Source organism: Thalassophryne amazonica, chromosome 3 (genome assembly GCF_902500255.1).
Source record: "Thalassophryne amazonica chromosome 3, fThaAma1.1, whole genome shotgun sequence".
Taxonomy (NCBI): domain Eukaryota; kingdom Metazoa; phylum Chordata; class Actinopteri; order Batrachoidiformes; family Batrachoididae; genus Thalassophryne; species Thalassophryne amazonica.
In genome coordinates, this window is record NC_047105.1 from 16,932,630 (window position 1) to 16,941,726 (window position 9,097).

Consider the following 9,097-nt stretch of genomic DNA (forward strand, 5'->3'; position numbering starts at 1 on the left):
AAGCGTACAGGCAATATGATGTCTCAAAACAAAATAATCCAAGATGGCAGAAAACGCTCCGAAACAGCTGTATTTCTGTATCAATCTCACTCACTCGCCTTCAACCGCTTACTCCAATTAAGGATCACCAGCGCGGTGGAGACCTTCCCAGCAGTCATAGGGCATGAGGCGGGGTACACCCTGGACAGGACACCCAGTGTGTCACAGGGCCACAAATAGACAAACACATTCACACCTTACGGACAATTTAAAGTTTCCAACTCACCTAACCTGCATGTCTTTGGACAGTCCAGTCTCACGCCATTTTTTTTGTGCCCCGTCACAAAAATGGGGCACATTTCTTCATGTGTTTTATTTAATTTACTATTCATCATTCTCTCCTTTCTTCTATCCCTAACCATAACGTAAGTGTCTCCTTTCCCCTCTCCTTAATGCACCAGACCCCCATCCTCCTGTATTTCATGCCCCATCACGAAAGCGCCCCATTTTTGTGATGATATCATAACTCATAGATTAATTCGGAGGGAACCCGGAGGGAACCCGGAGGGAACCCATGCAAACTCCACACAGAAAGGCTACAGGTGGGGATCGATCCCATGACCTTCTTGCTGTGAGGCAACAGTGCTGCCCCTGTATAAATCTAGGTTTACCATATATTTTGTAAAAGCTCGCAAGAAATTAAACACTTCTAAATCTTAAAAAAAAAACAAAAAAAAAAAAAAAACCAACTCTTTCTGTAACCAGATAACACCTCTAAAGGAATTTACCAAATATCTTCTGCAGATGTTAGCATGCACATCCTGGGAACGCCCATCAAGTGGCAAAGCCAACTGCTTGTCGTTGTCATTTGTCGTTAATGTGACTGTAGGGTAAATCAGATTTGTTATGGAATTTCATTGGAATTTTGTGGAGATTAATAAAACTACATTTTTGGAACATGCATGAACATTCCAATCAACGCCATGGCGGCCACCTTGGATTTGTAATAATGGCGGCTTAAATGGCTGTTTTTTCCAACATCTCAACTTCTGGATAAACTAGGATCTCAAGTCCATTCGCTAAAAAATACATTTTAAGAGCCCATTCAGTGTTGCTAATTACAAACTTACATTTATGGGTGACCATTTCAGATTTAGAGATGTGACTTTGCCCACATTTCCTTGCCTCGAAAATGTGCATTTACCCACGGAAATAAACATCCTATGGTCATATCTAGAAACAGCCATAATGAAAAACTACACTTTTACACAAAATTACAACAAAAGCTAGTCGGTGACGTTTGTTGGACAGACCTCTCTTAGCAGACACAGGCACTCTGTTGAGTGGCAGTGCCACCCTACTATTGATGAAATTGTTATTTACAGTAAAAGTGTAACATTTCAATACCACATCATGGAATGCTAACGCTTAACAAACACCAGACATGCAGTGTTAAGTTTCAACAATACTGGGTGTTGGGAATATTGTTTTACATCATAGTTAACTCACCTCTAATATTTTAACACTGATTTGGGTTGATAGTATTTACACTTGGACAGTTTTACAGCAACTAATAATTATTAGTTGGTAAAAAAAATATTTACTGCAAAATTAATTGTGTACATCTCAAAGTCTTATATAGGCCCTGAGCCCCATTGGTTCTAGTGTTTATCGCAGTATACTGTAGCATGAAGAGGATGAGAGTCTACGACTACTTCTGGAAGGGACACCAGTCTGAAGCAGGGTACTATCCCAGCCAAGACTATAGCGCCAATTTACAGCTGGGCAGACTGAGAGCATGCTGTTTAAATGTCTTGTCCAAGGACATGGACAGGTGGTGGCATAGTGACTCAAACCCAGGTCTATATATTGGAAGCTCAACTCTGTACCCCACTGAACTACCTGCTCCGTGTTGTGCCTCATAGGTTTTCCTTTTATGTGTCATACTTATTACATCATTCTCGATTCTGATTGGCTTTCTGTTGCTTGGTCAGTTGGCATCGTCGTGTTCTCCGAGTGCTATTCTAGTTTGTTTTGTAAAACAACAGAATACATCTTCCTGGACTCATGGCATTGATTTTTTTTTATTATTATTATTATTATTACAATTTGTAAAGCACATTAAGGCATTCCTGAGATTTTGGCCAGTAGAAATGAACTTATGTGTACATTAAAATGAACAATTTCAGTTCCAAAATCTGGAGTCATCAGGGCAACTATGACAAGTTCTAATTACACAGAAGAGCAGATCTTTGACAGTACTCAAAGCTCATTAAGGGTTCAGCTCCAAAGTGTTGAATTTAAAGCTCAAATGGTTGTTTGCTGTAAACAGAGTAATTATTATTTAAAGTTACTGCACTGCGTTTTCCCAGGGCCTGTTGGATCAGTGTCAAAAGTCTACAATGAGCGCTCCGTCTTGCTACAGCAGCAAAAAGAAGTCCACCGAGACCATTTGCTTTGGCCATAAAATGTATAATCACATACACACACAAAAAAACTTTGATAAGGAAGTTGTGTTACTTTGCTTCTGGTATCAGTGTGTGGAAGAAGACTGCAGCAAACGAAGACTGGTAGTCAAACCATGATACATCAGTAATGTCTCACATGGGAATTTTTCCAGTCTCTAAAACTAGTGGACGCTCAGAGTGAATACCTCTGCCAAGGCCGCAATTTCCCCACTGCCAATATATGCATTTTTATTTACATTTATAATCAAGCCTTCTTTCCTAAGAACTTACACATTTCAACACGCTTTACCTTTTCTTGTTCCCCCCTTTTTAATATTATTATATTTAAGTAAATATGGGAGGAGTGGGATACAATTAGTTATACCTAACAGCTAACATTAGCTTATCTAGCCGGCCTTAGCAACGTTCATCGTAGCTTACAAAATAGTTGGTTCCTTTGTGTTTGATAACAATCTTCTCCTGTGATATCTTATCCTTCTTATCTCTTATTACTTATATCATATATACCATTTTCTTGAGCTGCTTGGGTGGGTAGGGAGAGCTCCCATGGGATAAAAAAGCTTTTTAAACCTACCATCCCTGGTTCTCAAGACCAGGCACCTAAGTGGCTCTACTTTACTCTTCCTTTTTCAATATTTAGATATACCTTTGCATACTGGTATAGTTCCACCTTAGAAATGGAATATATAAGATATACCTTACTGAATTTTCATATGCTCATAAAATTTTAAATCAAGATCCAGTCATAACTTTTGGAGTTCAACGTTACTTTATCTCAAACATTCTACTGGATCTCGGCTCGAGAATATGTTCCTGATTGACTGAAAAATTCCATAAATTGTTTCCCAGTCATCTCCTCATAAAATGTTCTTCAAGTTCATTATTAATAATTTTTAATTTTTTGGATGCTCAATTCAAAATATGTTCTTGATCAAATTTAAAACAAAATCCCACCATTTCCTAGGACACTGTCCATCCTTCCTCTCACAACTTTGTGAGTTAAATGTGCCAAATGTTCTTCTGGATCTTGGTTCCAAAATATATTCCGGGTCACCGCCAAGACTGAATAATTCCACAGAACATTACTGATCTGCTCACCAAATGTCAATGAAATCTGTTGATTCCTTGATCCAGCAAACAGAAAAACACTGGAGAAAACATTACCTCCTTGGTGGAGGTAATTAGAAAAGCAATCAGAGCTTAAAGACAAGTTAAATACAGAAATGTTAAATGAAAGGCATCAAAGGGCTGATACACAAACCCTGCACTCCTCACCAATCAATCACAAATAAGATGCCGATCAATATAAGCTTGACATAATCTTTGTAATTCAATTTAACTTATTTCATTTATATAGCACCAAATCACAACGCTGCCTCAAGGTGCTTCACACAAGTAAACTATAACCTTACCAACCCCTAGAGCAAGCACACAGGCCACCGTGGTAAGGAAAAACTCCCTCTGATTTGAGGAAGAAACCTCAAGCAGACCAGACTCAAAGGGTGTGACCCTCTGCTTGGGCCATGCTGCAGACAATTGGCAATACAAATATACAGGAAATTTTGTGAGTCTGTGCTGGTGCACAGGACGGGAGGCCTGCAGACGAAGACACTCACTCCCCTGGATGGAGCCACACCTCAAACAACTTTGTAAATCAATTAGTTGTGGAGATTGCAGCAGGAAAAGTGTTTTTCGCAAAATATTTTGTTGATATTGACCTTCTGCCCGATCCTCTTCTAAAGCTAATCATCTCAAGATACCTGTTCAAATAATATTCACAACTGTAAGTTGTGCTTGTTAATAGAAATTGCTGTCTTTTCCGTCCGTCTGGCAAAACCTTCCTTAAAAACTCAAGAACCATAAAAACTCCCAAAATTTATATTTTTATACATCAATGCTGGGAGGTCAAGCAGCCAGTCCGCTCTGTGTCAGATCTCGGAAGCTACGCATTGTGGGACCTGGTTAGTATTTGGATGGGATACCTCCAGGCCACCGTATTCTGCAGGTAGAGGAGAGCTGACTACCAGAGAGAATGGAAAACAGAGGTAAGAAGAAAAAAAAAAGATAATTTCTCTTCACACCATAAGGTAGCTCAGTCTCACTTTTTTTTTTTTCCGTCCTCCCATCACAGAATGATTCAAATTTTCATGACAGGGTTTTTTTTTTTTTTACTCATTACTAACCTTAACCCTACTCTTACCCCCAACCCTAACCTCACCCTAACCCTAATTCCTCTAACCATAACTACCCCGACCCCCTGCTGCACTTTTAATTACATATACCCATCTCAGAATGAATTAGAATGAATTTGCGCTCCCCTGATGAAAATTATGCACTTTTCATGACAACACATATGACAAACCAATAGATTTATGTATATTTCGTGCTACTGAATCACGACAATCCGTGAGACTGGGTTGTATAAGGACCTGCTGGTCATTTCACTGGAGTCTTGCACAGGCAGACTTATGGTTATAATTTTAAACAAACTAATTCCGGACAAGTTATTGAAATTAACATCACGTCTGTTGTTTTACAAAGTGAAAATATCAGCTATATGTTTTACTTTTAAAGTAATGCACTAATTTTGAAGGTTTTACTGTTTTGACACACATCACATTGCATTATGGGTACATTAGTTTCCTGTCAGTGGTTGGCTGGTCAGTACAGTTACTGAGACATGTGGTGGGTTTTACAAATAAATCTGTATTTGTAAATATCTCGGGTTTTTTTTTTCATTTGAAAAAAAAAAAAAAGGCAATTTGAAAACTGAAAATTCTGTTTGTTAAGCCCTTCATCACTTTTAGCGAATGTGTGGCTGCTCCCCCTGCCATGAACACGGTTCAGCCACACATACATTTTGGATTTATCGGTTTAACTTTATAACTTTTGAGTTAGCGGATTAATGGTTATCAAAACTAACTTTTTGGTTGATTGTGCCCACCACTGCAAATACCAATGTGGTTCTGGTTATATCTGCTGTAGTGACCCCAAATAACCGGAAGGACACAACAGAGGTTAAAGCTCAGTGTGCATAACAAAAGAAATCAAATCATACATTTATAAGGCCCCGTTTAAAAAAAATAAAAACAAACAAAAAAACAGTTTATCATCCTTGCTCAAAGGCCAAAATCCGCACGCAACTTTTTTTTTTTGGCAAATTTCATTGACGGCGGTACAGCTGACGCAAAAACCGGCACGTCCGCTCAGTGGCGAGTATGTTTTGGCTGAAGACAGCTGAAGTTTATCAAGCTGGGCCCGGAATTTGCTGCTTGACAGTGGAGGTAGCTTGGACAACGGTTGCAAGAGGAGTTTTTCCTCAGGGAGTTGTAGCTCTGTGCACATTCAATTCTGTGTGCCTTCTGGCAAACTGTAGCTGAAATTTCACTTCTTTTGAAGAAAATCCTTCTCGTATCAGAGAAAACAAACAAACAAACAAAAAAATCCACCCTCTCTCTTTTTTTTTTTTTTAATGTGGCGTAAAAGCCTTCTTATTTTTTACCAAATTTTGGCTTTCAAGTAGTAAGTGTAACAGAAGCCCTGAAATGCTCACATCGCCCGCAAGATGGCGACAAAAGCTGCTCAAATATGCAGCAAGATCTTGTTTGTTCATTCGAGAAGTTCACTTATGGTGAAAATAAGAAGAGCTGACAGACACAAACAAATAAATAATCAATGGACACTTGTGTCCCTTGCCATTCCTACCACCTTTGGTGAAAACCTATCCAGCTGTCTTTTTTTAGTTATCTTGTTCGCAGTCAAGACACACAAGACTGACTGACAAAAGCCTGCTTCACCACGATGCAGGGTAAATATTAGAAAATGTCCCGGGTCCACCCCTTTCTGCAGACCGACTCTTATGTTTCACAGCTTCCATTTCAGGTTTGGAAACAACCTCCTCCCCAGTACCATTAAAAAAATATATATATCACCTCCTTCGTCCAAACACAGAATATCTCTGTTTGCTGGATCCTAACCAGTTACGCACAGACTCTGTTCAGACTCAATCTGGTTTGTTGGCTGTGGATCATAATCTAAAAAGATGTCGGCAGAAACACACTTTTGTGGATATAAAAAGAACCCGTAAACAATTCTAACTGTGAGCAGTTTTTAGAAACAGCACATGAGCACGTCATGAAAAACAGCAGGGTGTCTTTTGGAGGAGGGTTCTGGCAGCAGCCGGACCTCCTGCCAGGACGCCTCATGCATTATCATCTCACAGCTTCCCAGCAGGCATCAACCACTTCCCAGGATGCCGAGCTTTTACACAGCCAGGGGCAGGTTCAGTTTTAATATAGGGCAACTCTCAGCTACTCATTTTTCTGAACACGGCTGCTGCACCCAGACTCGCAAACACCCCTGGTACATCCAGAAAGACACAAACATGTGCGCGCGCACGCACACACACACACACACACACACACAAATGAATAAAATATACAGTTTTCAGTGTTTAATTCAAACTGATTGTCTGAAGTAATATACAGGAAAAAAAAAATTGTGCTTAAGTGACAACTGAGCTTCATAAATACACATCTGTATATCATGTATGTACAAATAATGCGAGAAGACGACACATCATCTAACTGTCGCGTTGGGAAATATTTTAAACACCAAGATGAGACTTTTTCCAAGCTGGATCCTGTCTTGAGTTCTGGTCATGACTTGGCTTACTGCATGATGAAAATGACCAATCACACAGTGTTGCGTGAAGTGTTACTGCCTTCAGTGCAAGCTGGTTTAGTGATGGATAGTCTGCATTACATGGAGAGATTGCGCAGCCAGTTTGATGACACCTGTCCACACAGTGCTTTGATCAAAGGCAGATCAAAGTGAAAAAACCTCCACCTCAAATCTGCAGTGTTACTTTTGACACCAAACACTCTTGAGGATAAGAGGTGTTATAAAAATCCAAAACCGCAGTGCAACACTGCCACCGTGTGGTTTATTGGGATCCAATTTTTTTTCCTCAACATTTTATCATAAAGTGCTGCTTCTTGATCTGATCCATTCTTCTGATGCAACTTTAACAGCTACATAAGAGCTGCAACAAACTACTTTCATTATCGATGTGTCCTTTTGAATGACTATTAGCAAACAGTGAAAAATGCCGAGGTTCCCAGAGAAATGCTACAACTTCAGATGTCCCATTTTGTCCAACCACCATTGAATTTCTAGTGGAAAAAGAGGTCATCATAATGTTACATAAATGACACGTTTGAAATAGTCATCAGCAGTTACTTTGGTTCTTAGTTTAAGTAATTAACTGAGCTTCTCTTTCAGTACAGATATGATGTTCTGCAAAGGAAAACAGTTATTAAATTGTACATTTACCCCAAACAATTTCCTAGTCAGGTCCACATGTATTTGGAGTGACTTTTTTGGGGGGACTGGAGTTGAGGTAAAACAACCAAGATGTGCTTATAGTGTCGCGTTTCAGCTTTAATTCAAGGGGCTGAACCAAAATAATGCATTAAATATGTATTACAGCCTTTTTAATGTACAGTGCCTTTGTTTATAGAAGTAATCTTACCAATTAAAGGATTGTGTCAAATACAAACTCAGTGACTTTGAAAAGATCATGCATCATCCCCTGACTTGTATAAAGAAAAGTGGCTGCAAAAGTGATCATATGTATTAACAGCAATCCTTATAATTACTTTGTCCATTAATTATGGGCTCTGAAAACAGAGGAACTGTGTATAAAAACTGTTATTAAAAAACTGAATACAGCTGCAGCAGTTAATCTAGTGTTAAATTAATTTAAAGCTATTTTGTTTATTTATTCATTGCATTTCGTGATGTATTTTGTTTGAGTCTTTTTCATTGTAAAAATATTCTCTAATTTCAGCTTCTTAAACGTGAATATTGTCTGGGTTTATATATATATATATATATATATATATATATATATATATATATACACACACACACACACTCAAAAATATAAACGCAACACTTTTGGTTTTGCTCCCATTTTGTATGAGATGAACTCAAAGATCTAAAACTTTTTCCACATACAAAATATCACCATTTCCCTCAAATATTGTTCACAAACCAGTCTAAATCTGTGATAGTGAGCACTTCTCCTTTGCTGAGATAATCCATCCCACCTCACAGGTGTGCCATATCAAGATGCTGATTGGACACCATGATTAATGCACAGGTGTGCCTTAGACTGTCCACAATAAAAGGCCACTCTGAAAGGTGCAGTTTTGTTTTATTGGGGGGGATACCAGTCAGTATCTGGTGTGACCACCATTTGCCTCATGCAGTGCAACACATCTTCTTTGCATAGAGTTGATCAGGTTGTCAAATGTGGCCTGTGGAATGTTGGTCCACTCCTCTTCAATGGCTGTGCAAAGTTGCTGGATATTGGCAGGAACTGGTACACGCTGTCGTATACGCCGGTCCAGAGCATCCCAAACATGCTCAATGGGTGACATGTCCGGTGAGTATGCCGGCCATGCAAGAACTGGGACATTTTCAGCTTCCAAGAATTGTGTACAGATCCTTGCAACATGGGGCCGTGCATTATCCTGCTGTAACATGAGGTGATGTTCTTGGATGTATGGCACAACAATGGGCCTCAGGATCTCGTCACGGTATCTCTGTGCACTCAAAATGGCATCAATAAAATGCACCTGTGT